Genomic DNA, 14,102 nt, shown 5'->3' on the forward strand with positions numbered 1-14,102 from the left:
CGGCATCAAAAAGACTAGACATTGTCCAGCTCCCAATAATCCTCCCCAGCCAGGCTAGACTTTTCCCCTGGGCCTACACAAAGTGAGGACTCTTTCTAGTTTCCCCCTTAGTCGCCCTTTGTCACCTTTCTCATTCTAACCAAAACTTATTTTTAAGTAAAGATTATATTTGAAAGCTTCTTCCCAGCTTTAAAATGGTATCATTTTATCTTGCAGACTTTGGTATGGATTTAAGCCTCTCTGTTATGTCTCCATGGGCATTCAACTTTTTAAAAATTTTAATAATCTATCTTATTTAATGCAGTGTACTCAAAATATTGTCATTTGAACATGTAATCACTATTAAATATCATTAATGAGATAGTTTCCTTTTTTTTTTTCCTTAGAGACAGGGTATTACTCTGTCAACCAGGCTAGAGTGCAGTGGCGGGATCAGCTCGCTGCAGCCTCCAACTTCCAGGCTTAAGGGAGCCTCCTGTCTCAGCCTCTTGAATAGCCAGGATTACAGGCATGTACCACCATGCCTGACTTTATTTATTATTATTACCTTTTTTTTTTGGTAGAGATGGGGGTCTCACTATGTTGCCCAGGCTGATCTCACACTCTTGGCCTCAAGCAATTCTCCTGCCTCAGCCTCCCAAAATGCTGGGATTATAGGCATGAGTCACCACGCCCAGTTTAGTTTATCACTGCGCCCAGCCTAGTTTACATTATTTTGTTCACATGAAAGCCTTGAAGATCAGTGTAAATTTCACAAGCCTCAGTTTGGGCTAGACACATTTCCTGTGCTCAACAGTCAGCTACATGTGGCCAGTGACTGTCATATTGGAACCTCCTCCCTAATTTTTTTTTTTTTTTTTGAGACGGAGTCTTGCTCTGTTGCCCAGGCTGGAGTGCAGTGGCACATCTCAGCTCACTGCAAGCTCTGCCTCCCAGGTTCACACCATTCTCCTGCCTCAGCCTTCCGAGTAGCTGGGACTACAGGTGCCTGCCACCACACCCAGCTAATTTTTTTTGTATTTTTAGTAGAGACGGGGTTTCACCGTGTTAGCCAGGATGGTCTCGATCTCCTGACCTCGTGATCCGCCCGCCTCGGCCTCCCAAAGCGCTGGGATTACAGGCATGAGCCACGACGTCCGGCCCTCATCCCTAATTTTTGTAACTTACTTTTTGTTTGGTTGATTTTGGGGTTTTTTGTTTCACAGACTCATAGCCTTTTTTTTTTTTTTCCTGAACTTTAAAAAATTGAGGTGAGGCCGGGCGCGGTGGCTCAAGCCTGTAATCCCAGCACTTTGGGAGGCCGAGATGGGCGGATCACGAGGTCAGGAGATCGAGACCATCCTGGCTAACACGGTGAAACCCCGTCTCTACTAAGAAATACAAAAAATAGCCGGCCGAGGTGGCAGCGCCTGTAGTCCCAGCTACTCGGGAGGCTGAGGCAGGAGAATGGCGGGAACCCGGGAGGCGGAGCTTGCAGTGAGCTGAGATCCGGCCACTGCACTCCAGCCCGGGCTACAGAGCGAGACTCCGTCTCAAAAAAAAAAAAAAAAAAAAAAAAAAAAAAAAAAAAAAAAAAAAAAAAAAATTGAGGTGAAATTCACATACCATAAAGCTAACCATTTTAAAGTGTACAATTCAGTGGCATTTAGTACCTTCATAATGGGCAACCATCACCTCTATCTAGTTCCAAAATGTTTTCATCACCCCAAAAAGAAACACTATTCACATTAAGCAGTCACTCCTCATTTCTCCCTCCCTCAGCCCCTGGCAACCACCAATCTGCCTTTTGTCTCTACGATTTTACCTGTTCTAAATATTTCACATAACATAAGTGGAATCATACAATATATGACCTTTTGTATCTAGCTTATTTTTTCACTTAGCATAATGTTTTTAAGGTTCATCCATATTACAGCATGTACCAGTACCTTATTCTTCTTTATGGCTGAATAACATTCCATTTAAAGGATATACTACATTTAGTCTATCTATTCATACATTAATGGTTGCTGGGTACTATGGTCTGAATGTGTCACCCCCACACACAAAATTCACATGTTAAAACTTAATCATCAATATGACAGTATCATTATTTGCCACATAATGACATTTCAGTCAACGATGAGCCACATATATGACAGTGGACCCATATTATAATGGAGCTTTTATGCCACATTTTTCCAGGTTTAGATAGGCTTAAATACACAAATATTTACTGTTGTGTTACAGTTGCCTACAGTGTCCAGTACAGTAACATGTTGTACAGGTTTACAGCACATGAGCAATAGGCCATACCACATAGCCTGGGTGTGTACAAAGCTATACCATCTAGGTTTGTGTAAGTATGGTCTATAATATTACAGAATGACAAAATCTCCTGACAATACATTTCTCAGAACGTATCCCCATCACATAACTGTACTAAGAGGTGAGGCCTTTGGAGGTGTTAAATTGGATTAGTGCTCTTCTAACAGAGGTCTGATGGAGGTATTCACCCTTCCTACCATATGAGAGTGTAGCATATACTCCGTCTTTGAAGCAGGGAGCCCTTGCCAGACCCCCAACCTGCTGGCACCTTGATCTTGGACCTTCCAGCCTCTAGAACTGTAAGAAATGAATTTTTGTTATTATAAATTACCCAGTCTAAGATGTTTTGTTATAGCAGCATGAACGGACTAAGGCACTGGCTGGTGTACTAATTCCATTTTAACTTTTTAAGGAACAACCAAACATTTTCCCACAGCAGCATTTTTATATTCCCATCAGCAATATACAGTGTTCCAATTTCTCACATCCTTGCCAACACTTGCTATATTCTTTTGTTTTTAAATTAAGGCCGTTTTAGAAGATATGAAGTGGTAGGAACATTCAGCTTTTAAGTCTCATCTCTAATTGTGGAGTGAGGGGCTCCTTGTACAGGACTGAGCACACAAAGGAACTATGTCGAATGTGAAGATGACAGCTAAGTCTACATGAGTAACACCCATCGGGGTGGGGTGAGAGGGGTCCTGGACTAAACCCAAACAAAAACCACATTCAGAAATAGGTGGATAGGGTAGATGAACTTCTGCAAAGGCAAGGGCACAGAACTTTCAGAAGAAAACAGTGGTTACTCATGTTGGACAATACAGAATGGTCACTTAGAGGACGTCTCAAAGAACCATGATGGTGGGCACCTGAACTGAACTGAAGCGAGCAGGGCCAAAAAGTTTTCCCAGGCCTGCGAAACCACAATGGTACACAACTAAATAGAATGCTTCAGCAAACCCCAGAGCTTGAGGCATAGGGCAAGTAAGGGCTGGCAACTTCAGGGGCCAATGCCTGCCTCTGCCACCATCTGGGGAGGAGAGGGGGTAGGCACAACACTTTTTAGAAAGGGGAGAAAGACGGGTGGGAGAGAAATGCAAGTTAAAGCAGGAGAACAAGATCCTTGGTCAGAGGCAGAATGGGAGCAGAGCTGTTGCCTTTGGTTAAAATCCAGGTCTGGGCCGGGTGCGGTGGCTCAAGCCTGTAATCCCAGCACTTTGGGAGGCCGAGACGGGTGGATCACGAGGTCAGGAGATCGAGACCATCCTGGCTAACACGGTGAAACCCCGTCTCTACTAAAAAATACAAAAAACTAGCCGGGCGAGGTGGCGGGCGCCTGTAGTCCCAGCTACTCAAGAGGCTGAGGCTGGAGAATGGCGTAAACCCGGGAGGCGGAGCTTGCAGTGAGCCGAGATCCGGCCACTGCACTCCAGCCTGGGCGACAGAGCCAGACTCTGTCTCAAAAAAAAAAAAAAAAAAAAAAAAAAAAAAAAAAAAAAATCCAGGTCTGAAATACCTAAGTGGGGCTGTATCATTATGGAGAAATGGGTACCTTTTTCTAGTTGGCTCACTTTGTTTTTGCTTTTTGTTTTGTTTTGAGACGGAGTCTTACTCTGTCACTAGTCCAGGCTGGAGTGCGATGGCGCGATCTCGGCTCACTGTAAGGTCCGCCTCCCGGCTTCACGATTCTCCTGCCTCAGCCTCCAGAGTAGCTGGGATTACAGGCGCCCGCCACGCCTGGCTAATTTTTGTATTTTTAGTAGAGATGGAGTTTCACCACGTTGGCAAGGCTGGTCTTCAACTCCTGACCTCAAGTGATCCACCCACCTCAGCCTTTAAAAGTGCCAGGATTAGAGGTGTGAGCCCCCAATGCTCGGCCTTTAGTTGGCTCACTTTGTTGCGGATCTTTCTCTCTTTCCCACATAGAAGTGCTATGTGCAACTAGTGACCTTGGGTAAGAATATGAACAAGTTGTCTGAGACGTCCCAAGTGGTATACAGTCTCCAGTCTGAGAAATGTGGCCAATTTTTCTTAGATTAATGAAAAGAAAAAAAGAAAAAGAAATGAATGTAGTCGATTTTCATTTACCAAGAAGCAGGTACGGAGGAATCAGGACAAAGGTCTAAGTACTATACTGTATAAGCAGTAGGTTTTGTTCTGTTGTTTTGTTTTGTTTTTGAGATGGAGTTTCGCTCTTTTTGCCCAGGCTGGAGTGCAATGGTGCAATCTCGGCTCACTGCAACCTCCACCTCCTGGGTTCAAGCAATTCTCCTGCCTCAGCCTCCCAAGTAGCTGGGATTACAGGCATAAGCCAACATGCCCAGCTAATTTTTTCTGTTTTTTTAGTAGAGATGGGGTTTCACTATGTTGGTCAGGCTGGTCTAGAACTGCTGACCTCAGGTGATCCACCCTCCTCGGCCTCCCAAAGTGCTGGGATTACAGGCATGAGCCACCGCGCCCGGCCAGCAGTAGGCTTTTGTTCATCGTTATGATCAAAGTCCTTAACTTTTTCTTTTTTTTTTAAATTACACTTTAAGTTCTAGGATATACGTGCAGAACGTGCAGGTTTGTTACATAGCTATACATGTGCCATGGTGGTTTGTTGCACCCATCAACCCATCATCTACATTAGGTATTTCTCCTAATGCTATCCCTCTCCTAGCCCCCCCACCCCTTGAAAGGCCCCCGTGTATGATGTTCCCCTCCCTGTGTCCATGTGTTCTCATTGTTCAACTCCCACTTATGAGTGAGAACATACGGTGTTTGGTTTTCTGTTCCTGTGTTAGTTTGCTGAGAATAATGGTTTCCAGTTTCATCCATGTCCCTGCAAAGGACATGAGCTCATCCTTTTTTATGGCTGCATAGTATTCCACGGTGTATATGTGCCACATTTTCTTTATCCAGTCTATCACTGATGGGCATTTGGGTTGATTCCAAGTCTTCGCTATTGTGAATAGTGCTGCAATAAACATATGTGTGCATGTGTCTTTATAGTAGAATGATTTATAATCCTTTGGATATATGCCCTCTAATGGGATTGCTGGGTCAAATAGTATTTCTAGTTCTAGATCCTTGAGGAATCACCACACTGTCTTCCACAATGGTTGAACTGATTTACACTCCCACCAACAGTGTAAAAGTATTCCTATTTCTCCACATCCTCTCTAGCATCTGTTGTTTCCTTACTTTTTAATGATTGCCATTCTAACTGGCGTGAGATGGTATCTCATTGTGGTTTTGATTTGCATTTCTCTAATGACCAGTGATGATGAACTTTTTTTCATATGCTTGTTGGCCACATAAACGTCTTCTTTTGAGAAGTGTCTGTTCATATCCTTTGCCCACTTTTTGATGGGGTTGTTTTTTTTTTCTTGTAAATTTGTTTAAGTTCCTTGTAGATTCTGGATATTAGCCCTTTGTCAGATGGATAGATTGCAAAAATTTTCTCCTACTCTGTAGGTTGCCTGTTCACCCTGATGATAGTTTATTTTGCTGTGCAGAAGCTCTTTAGTTTAATTAGATCTCATTTGTCAATTTTGGCTTTTGTTGCCATTGCTTTTGGTGTTTTAGTCATGAAGTCTTTGCCCATGCCTATGTCCTGAATGGTATTGCCTAGGTTTTCTTCTAGGGTTTTTACGGTTTTAGGTCTTACATTTAAGTCTTTAATTCATCTTGAGTTAATTTTTGTATAAGGTGTAAGGAAGTTTCAGTTTTCTGCATATGGCTAGCCAGTTTTCCCAACACCATTTATTAAACAGGAAATCCTTTCCCCGTTGCTTGTTTTTGTCAGGTTTGTCAAAGATTAGATGGTTGTAGATGTGTGGCGTTATTTCTGAGGCCTCTGTTCTGTTCCATTGGTCTATATATCTATTTTGATACCAGTACCATGTTGTTTTGGTTACTGTAGCCTTGTAGTATGAAGTCAGGTAGCTTTTGCTTAGGATTGTCTAGGCTATGCAGGCTTTTTGGTTCCATATGAAATTTCAAGTAGTTTCTTCTAATTCTGTGAAGAAAGGTAATGGTAGCTTGATGGGGATAGCATTGAATCTATAACTTGGTTTGGGCAGTATGGCCATTTTCATGATATTGATTCTTCCTATCCATGAGCATGGAATATTCTTCCATTTGTTTGTGTCCTCTCATTTCCTTGAGCAGTGGTTTGTAGTTCTCCTTGAAGAGGTCCTTCACATCCCTTGTCAGTTGTATTCCTAGGTATTTTATTCTCTTTGTAGCAATTGTGAATGGGAGTTCACTTGTGATTTGGCTGTTTGTCTGTTATTGGTATATAGGAATGCTTGTGATTTCTGCACATTGATTTTGTATCCTGAGACTTTGCTGAAGTTGCTTATCAGCTTAAGGAGATTTTGGGCTGAGACGATGGGATTTTCTAAATACACAATCATGTCATCTGCAAACAGAGACAACTTGACCTAACTTTCAATGGAATCATTTTAAGAATCAAAGATCCGTAAGAGGGTCTTTTAAAAAAAAGGATCATTTTAAGAAGGATCTTAAAAACCATCCCTTAGGCTGGGCACGGGTGGCTCACACCTGTAATCCCAGCATTTTGGGAGGCTGAAGCAGGTGGATCTCCTGAAATCAGGAGTTTGAGACCAGCCTGGCCAACATGGCAAAACCCTGTCTCTACTAAAAATCCAAAAAAAAAAAAAAATTAGCTGGGCATGGTGGCGGGTACCTGTAATCCCAGTTACTCAGGAGGCTAAGGCAGGAGAATCGCTTGAACCTGGGAGGTGGACGTCACAGTAAGCCGAGATCACGCCATTGCACTCCAGCCTGGGTGACAAGAGTCTCAAAAAAATAAAATATAATAAAATAAAAAATAAAAATAAATAAAAACCATCCCTTGTTTTACAAAGGGATATAGCTGAGGGCCCTGAAAGGCTCCAGGGCTGGATGAAGTCAGAGAGCCAATCTGCACAGAGCCGGCTCCTTCCACTGCCCCCAGGTGATTTTCAACCCCAACCCATCCAACCACATTCTGACCTTCTTGGCTTAACTCCTCCACTAGCATCTAAAAATTGTGAATCACATCACCCACTGTGCATCACACACTGTGCACATATGACCAGTTTCTTGGCTTTGATGTAAACATGGCTTTCCTCTTGTTAAACCAGAAATAAAAGGAAGAAAAGGAGATGAATGGGGAGAAGGAGGAGATGAAGGGGGATCAAGGGAGTGAAGAAAGAGGAGAAGAAAAATGGATTTGTTATACCATAGGTAACTTAAAACCTGATATTTCTCCCTTCGTATACATGAATGTGTTCTTGTAAAAAAGGAATAAAGTTTCCTTTCTAGCCTCTTCCCTGGAGATAACCACTGTCCTCATTTTCTTCACATTTACATGAATAGGTACATACATGTCACATATTGTAACATTCCCATTGTGCAGCTTCCTTTTCTCCTTCACCAATACGCCCTGCAAACCTTTTCATCCTAGATAATAAAGCTCTACCTCACTTGCTGTAAGTGAGGCAGATGGCAGCAGTTTAGCCATTTTCCAGTGGAAGGAGCACCAATTTACAGTCCCACTTATAATGTCAAGAAATATAATGCATTGTGATTTTTACCCCAGAAGATCTTTAGTGCCTCAAGTCCTCTCAATCTACCTTGCTTCTGCTAAGTGCAACTATCTACTCCCAAGCTGTCCCGTAATGGCTTTCTTGGGTTATATTTCCACTAGCAATGGACACACTAATCACTTTAAAATGTATTTATATATTATTTGCAAAGGCATGAAGTCATTTATCACACCTACAGCAAAATTATGATACGTCAAACATTTTCTTTTTTTAATTTTTAATTTTTATTTATTTATTTATTTATTTTTTGAGATGGAGTCTCACTCTGTCGCCCAGGCTGGAGTACAGTAGCGAAATCTTGGCTAACTGCAACCTCTGTCTCCCAGGTTCAAGCAATTCTCCTGATTCAGCCTCCCCCAAGTAGCTGGGACTACAGGCGAGTGCCATCATGCCCATCTAATTTTTTGTATTTTTAGTAGCGAACCAGGTTTCACCATGTTGGCCAAGCTGGTCTTGAACTCCTGACCTCAAGTGATCAACCCACCTCGGCTTCCCAAAGTGCTGGGATGAAAGGCATAAGCCACCACACCTGGCCCAAACAGTTTCTTTAAATGTGCATATTAGAAGCACCATTTAGGGCCGGGCGCGGTGGCTCAAGCCTGTAATCCCAGCACTTTGGGAGGCCGAGACGGGCGAATCACGAGGTCAGGAGATCGAGACCATCCTGGCTAACACGGTGAAACCCCGTCTCTACTAAAAAAATACAAAAACTAGACGGGCGAGGTGGCGGGCGCCTGTAGTCCCAGCTACTCGGGAGGCTGAGGCAGGAGAATGGCGTAAACCCAGGAGGCGGAGCTTGCAGTGAGCTGAGATCCGGCCACTGTACTCCAGCCTGGACGACAGAGCCAGACTCCGTCTCAAAAAAAAAAAAAAAAAAAAAAAAAAAGAAGCACCATTTAGAAGCACTATGTTGCCATATGCTTCAAATAATACTGAAATTACACTATTGCTTCTGCCTAGTCCATCTACCAAGGCTGGCTGGCCCCCACTGTACCTTTTAAAGACATCAATATATGGAAAGGAAAAAAACAAATTAGTGGAAGACTTTCTCCAAGACAAAAAGATGAACACCAAAAGAAATACAAAAAAGCAAATCAGTCATGGTTTAAAAACGGGCTCATGGCTCCATCTCTACTGAGATGTATCCCTCAAAATTGTATTGGTCACTGAAATTGTAGAACAGTTCACTCAAGGGGTATATTTTAAAGCCTATTGTTAGATTATAGCATGCATAGCATGCTCACAGCTCACTGCAGCCTTGAGCTCAGCCTCCTGAGTAGCTGGGACCACAGGCATGTGCCATCATGTCCAGCTAATTTTCACATTTTTTGTAGAGACAGGGTAGGGTTTTGCCATGTGGCTCAGGCTGGTCAAGTGATCTGCCAGCCTCAGCCTGAGCTCAAGTGATCTGCCAGCCTCAGCCTACCAAAGAACTAGGATTAGAGGTGTGAGCTACTGCGCCTAGTCCACGATTTTTAAAATGTATTATTTCCTTAGAAAGTTCTTCATTCTATGAATTTCCACATAACATTTGCAAATGTTATGTGGAAAAATAACAAATAAAAAAATAACAACAACAACAACAAAAAATAACAAATAACAAAATAATCTCATGAACATACTGCAGTCTCATCCTGATGCATCTGAATGTGCACTTTCCAGAGAGAGGGTAAATAAAGACAAAACAACAGGCTGCACATATTCTGGACAGCAGGTTCATAAACGGCTGAGGACTTTTACCCTGGCTGATTGGATTGCCTGTACGTCTTTATTGTGTGCTGATTCCTACCTACCCATTCCATTGTTTTACTTCTGTTCCTGGGACGACCAACTGTCGTGGTTTGCCTGGGACTGAGGGGGCTTCCCAAGGCATGGGACGTTCAGTTTTAAAATCAGAAAAGTCTCAGGCAAAAACCCAGGATGGGTTTGGTCACTCTATTCAGTAGCCTTGTTGCAAAAACCACCACTCTATCCTCACAGTACATCAATCCCATGCACACTACTAATAACACCCTCGGTGGCTTGTACACACCTCTATCATAGCCCTCACCACCCAGATGACTATTTACAGAGCTGGTCTCTGTAATAAGCACACAGTTGTTGCCCAGTAAATGCTCAGATTGATAGATCGACCGATAGATTCAGCCTAAAGAGAGTGGGATGTAGGACTTGGCATAAAACGAGAGGTCTATTTATCTTGATGACTGGGGACAGAGCAGAAAGTGACAGATCATGAACTGATTTTATGCATGTATTTTGCTTCAAGATTCTCTTCAGCCATCAGTTGACTTCCTTCTGTCCTCAAGTCCCTGCTGAGCAACAGAGTCCCCAAAAGCCAAGCTCAGTGGGTAAAAGGCAGACCCAGCTTTTCTCCAAAGTGGCTAGGTCTATGTGACTGGGGCCTTAAATCTTTTCTTTTCTTTTTTTTTTCTTAAGATGGAATCTTGCTCTCTCACCCAGACTGGAGTGCAGTGGCCTGATCTCGGCTCACTGCAACCTCCACCTCCCAGGTTCAAGCAATTCTCCTGCCTCAGCCTCCCGAGTAGCTGGGACTATAGGTACGTACCACACTTGACTAGTTTTTTGTATTTTTGGTAGAGATGGGGTTTTGCCATGTTGGCCAGGCTGGCCTCAAACTCCTGACCTCAAGTGATCCTCCCACCTCAGCCTCCCAAAGTGCTGGGATTACAGGCGTGAGCCACCATACCCAGCCAGGGGGTCTTAAATCTTAAAACATAAAAAGGAACTCAATTCAATAAAATTTGTATTTAGAAGAAATAGTACAAAATGTGCACAAATAAAAGGCTGTGAAAGGAAATTACATGTTCATGGAAGAGATATTAGGCTTGGCTGAAGCAAAGGATGATAACATTTGAGGCAATAGAGATTTGCATAGGCCAAAGCAAAATGTTTTGTATGCCCAAACATTGTCAGTGGAAATCAGTGCACTCTCTTTAGTGTGCCATTTCACACTAATTATCAGCATTTAAAGCGAATATCCTCCTTGACACAGCAATCCCCATCTAAGATTAGTACTTGCAAAAGTACATCCAGATGCATGAATGAGGATATTCACTGAATCACTGTTCAAAAACCAAAATGAAAACAATAAAACAGAAACTATATGAAATGTCCATCAATAAGGATTGATTAGATAAATAAATTATGATCACTCCATTAAAGGGAGTACTGTATAACCATTATAAACAGGAAGAGAGCACTATATGAGCTGATATGGAAATATCTCCAAGACATATTAAGTGAAAAACACAAGGTACATAAGAGTTTACACAGTACGCTCTCAAATGGGTTGGAAAAAAACTTCAAGTATTCGTGATTTTGCTATACATGCTTTTGTTGTTGTTGTTGGGTTTTTTATTTGTTTGTTTGTTTGTTTTGAGACAGAGTCTTGCTCTGTCACCCAGGCTGGAGTGTGCAGTGGTGCGATCTCAGCTCACTGCAGCCTCCACCTCCCAGGTTCAAGCAATTCTTCTGCCTCAGCCTTCTGAGTAGCTGGGATTACAGTCACGTACCACCACAACCAGCTAATTTGTTTGTATTTTTAGTAGAGATGAGGTTGCACCATGTTGGCCAGGTTGGTCTCAAACTCCTGACCTCAAATGATCTGCCTGCCTTGGCCTCCCAAAGTGCTGAGATTACAGGCGTGAGTCACTGCCCCCGGCCTTATACATGTGTATTTTATATGCACACACAGATACATGTGCTTTTTACATGCCTAGAAAATATCTAGAAAGATACAGAAGGTTATTTTTCATGCTACAACTTACATACTCTAAATTTTTTACCATGATCATATTACTTTTACAATAAACAGTAATTTTAAAAACTACTTTAAATAAACTTCTTTCCTATCAAAAACTATGAGTTTTATCCTAGAGCTAAAATGGTCCCAAGACAGGAGTTTTAAGTTATGCAATGACTAAATAATAAATATCTATTCTATGCCAAATAGATAAATCTAATTTAGTTACAGTGGCACTTATAGCTTCAAGATAACTCTCTTGGTAGAGTCAAATGGATCAAGTTCTGAGTTCAGCTGTGCTAAGCTTTTGACGACAGCAAGTTACATAAACTCTCTAGGCCCCAATTTCCACCTTTAACAAATGGATATAATAAATAGCACCCATTGTCTAGGGTGAGTATAGAGTACCCAGCAGAGCTTCAACACATAGCAAATAAGTAATGGTAGATAGTAGTATCTGAAGGTGTAGTAGTGATGTGCTACCCCTAAGACCCATTAAGAAGGTTCTAGATCCCTCTCCCAGTCTTCTCCTGATTTAACATTGTCAATTCCTCCAACTTTTTCTCAAAACTGGTAATGATTATTAGTTTCCTATAAACTGGGTAATTAGACCTGTTGCCTTATTATGAGGATTTAAGAGGATATTTATCACCACATAACAGTTCACTGTCTTTCTCAACACAGGAGTAAGATAAGCATGGGAATGTCCTGTGATAAGCATCAAAATATAAGTAGTACGTAAGAACACAGGGGAAGAAGGCCGGGCATGGTGACTCATGCCTGTAATCCCAGCACTTTGGGAGGATTGCTTGAACCTGGGAGGCGTTGCAGTGAGCCAAGATTGCACCACGGCACTCAAGTCTGGAACAGAGCAAGACTGTCTCAAAAAAATTTTTTTTAAATAGGAACAGAGGGGAAGAAACATTTTTTGCTAAATTCTTTGGACCTACACTCAACAAAGCTAGGCAATGACCTTATTATCTGACACCTTACGCTCTCTGCTTTGCCAAGGCGATTTTTGTGGTTTATGAGTATTCCAAGGAATAAAGTTTGTCAGATGGGCCAGCTGGGCTAATCAGCCAGACACTGCAGTTGAGGATCAACCGTTCATTTCTGAAAACGACTTTAGCACTCACTACGTAGAGCAATAGCTCCAATGGGACTAGATTAAAAGTGAAGACAAACTCTCCCTTTCATCCAGCCCTACGACTTTCAAGACAGACTCAGAGAAGCAATACACTAGCTTTTTTGGCCAAAATAACCAAGCTTGACCCTCCCTCTCTGTAGACCCCAGACGCCACATATAATAACTTTGCTAAGTGTGTGAGAACCTGTCATCAAGCTGTCTTTTCTTCTTGAACTCTGATGAAATCCTTACTCTTTCACTATATTCGTTATTTACAAAAGGACAACTTGTGTTACCACTGGTGTTTCTCCTTATTGAAAGTACCCAGAACTACTCCAGCCCATCCTCTGTGTGTAGCTATTTACCCCTGACAGCATGCTCTGAGAGGTTAGGCAATAGATAAGTCATGGCCACTTCCACTCACTGTCTTTCATAGTCGCTGTAGAAAGCAGAGGGCCAGGTTTTCTTTGAGACCCTGTTGCCCAGGATAGAGTGGAGTGGCGCAATCTCGGTTCACTGCAGCCTTCAACTCCCAGCCTCAGGTGATCCTCCCACCTCAGATTCCCAAGTAACTGGGACAACAGGTGCGTGCCACATGTCCAGCTAATTTTTGTATTTTTTTGTAGAGATGAGGTTTCGCCATGTTGCCCAGGTTGGTCTCGAACTCCTGGATTCAAGCGATCCACCCAAGTGCCTTGGCCTCCCAAAGTGCTAGGAATACAGGCATGAGCCACAATGCCCAGCCTTAGGTTTTCTTAAGGAAGTAACCTAATCATAAAAAAAAAAGCAGGAGTGTTTGTATGGAAGCCAGCATGGATTTCAGCACTGAGGGAAGGGAGAGGCCAGACTTCTGGATTGTGGCCCCAGCCATGCCAGAAATGTGAGCATGACAGCTCCCTCCACAACAGCCCAGTTTTCTCATCAGATGAATAAAAGGGCAGGGACTAGATCATCTGAGATTCCTGCAGGCAGTAAACACCTGACTCCTGCCAAAGACATTTTCTCTAGCAAATCCAGAAGGAAAAGTCCTAAACAACAACCTCAAATTCACAGTGACCCAAACCAGGAGTTCCTGTTTTCCTTGTTTGGGCGGTGAAAAGATAAGCCACAGAAATGACCACGCAAAGTCTCACATTCTGTACCAGGATTCTGAGCCATGGAAATACACAAATAAGAGGCATTTCCTCTCCAAGCTGCAACCCTTCCCTACCACAAGAACTAAAAACACCCAGGATTCGGTAATGGGGAAGTTTCTGCTCACCCTTATCTAGGGACCTAGACAAGTCCAAAACCCGCACATTATCAC

General features: G+C 42.7%; 1 protein-coding gene across 4 annotated transcripts in view; it reads right to left on the minus strand.

Annotated features, from left to right (window-relative positions):
• ACER2 (alkaline ceramidase 2) overlaps positions 1-14,102 on the minus strand; it is a 52,773-nt gene that overhangs the window by 28,533 nt on the left and 10,138 nt on the right. The window lies entirely within an intron of this gene.

Source organism: Macaca thibetana, chromosome 15 (assembly GCF_024542745.1).
Source record: "Macaca thibetana thibetana isolate TM-01 chromosome 15, ASM2454274v1, whole genome shotgun sequence".
Classification (NCBI taxonomy): domain Eukaryota; kingdom Metazoa; phylum Chordata; class Mammalia; order Primates; family Cercopithecidae; genus Macaca; species Macaca thibetana.